The sequence below is a fragment of the Phascolarctos cinereus genome, unplaced genomic scaffold, assembly GCF_003287225.1.
Source record: "Phascolarctos cinereus isolate Bilbo 61053 unplaced genomic scaffold, phaCin_HiC Scaffold_3;HRSCAF=262, whole genome shotgun sequence".
NCBI classification, from domain to species: domain Eukaryota; kingdom Metazoa; phylum Chordata; class Mammalia; order Diprotodontia; family Phascolarctidae; genus Phascolarctos; species Phascolarctos cinereus.
This window is the reverse complement of record NW_027555736.1, coordinates 7615922-7617282: the sequence shown is the minus strand read 5'-3', so window position 1 is coordinate 7617282 and position 1361 is coordinate 7615922.

Sequence of the window (1361 nt, the reverse complement as noted above, 5' to 3'; positions counted from 1 at the left end):
GTTAAAGGTGCTGAGGAGCGGCAACATGTCTGCAGAGTGCCACCTGCATGTTCATTTTCTGGACAACTGGAACGAGAAAAGTCCACTCTCATGATCCTCCAGCATTTAATCTGTGTTCCTGGGGGAGAGTATGAAGGTGCAGTTTTTGTTCAAGAGTTTGTGTTGGACCATTAAAGTCTGTAAAAGCTCTGTGCTTATTGTTTAGGTGGCAGAAGATGAAGGGTCAAGAGACTGAGATGAGAAGTGTTCAGACCTGGACGGCTCTAAGTCCAGAAAGTGCCCTGACCTTGGACTCCTGAGGCCTGAGAACCAGCCACAGCTCTCCTCCTTACTCTCTGTGTGACCTTGGACAAGTCACTGAAAAGTGTCCCTTTGGCCAAAGGACTCTCTGAACTTCATTCCCTATCACTAGCTGCTGACTGGACATTTCTCATAGGATGCCCCATAGGCACCCCCAATATATTGTCTTTCCTTGAAAGCCCATCCCCTCTTCCCAACTTCCCTGTCTGCATTGGGGGCCCCACCCACTCTCCTGTCCCCTGGATTCATGACTGCTGGGCCAGTCTTAACTCTGCCCTGTCCCTTACTCCACTTGAGCAGCCATTTTCTGAGTCAGCTGTCCAGTTTTCATGTCACCCTCCTCTTCCCCTTCTCTGCCCTCACATGGTTCTCACCCTCTCTGGTCTCCTGCGGCCTGGGGCCCGGACCATCTCAGTGGCCTTCCAAGCAGTGTCTCTGCCTCTATCCTTTCTTTTCCCCAAACCATCCTCTACTCAGATGCCCAACTAATATTCATAAACCGAGGTCTGACCACATCACTCCCCTGCTCCACATCCTCCACTGGCTCTCTATTGCCTCTAAGATAAAACACAAACTCCTCTGGATCTGAAAACTCTTCAATCTGGCTCTAGTCTCCCTTCCCAGGCTCACCAGGCCTTCCGTTCACTAGCCTCTGGTCCAGCCAAACCGGCTTGCTGAGTATGCCTCGAGTCTCTGCTTCCTCTTCACTTTGTCTACTTCCTAAAACCCCTGGTTGACCCCCAGGGTCATCCCAAGAGCCCCCTCCCAGGTAGGATTTTCCTTATCCCTTCAGGAGCTGGTGCCCCTCCTCCCAACCCCCACCAAGCTACTCTGTACCAATTTATGCATTTTGTATTTACCTCCCCAGAGAACAGAAGCTTCTCGAGGTTCGGGATTGCTGGTTTTCTGATGCTGAATCCCCAGTGCCTGGTGTGCAGCAGTCACTCAGCAAATACTTGTGGAACAGATATCGAATTTTACACACACACGTATTCATAAGAACATATATTACAAAGAGATAGAAACAGAGTCAGACAGACAGAAAGACACACACACACATA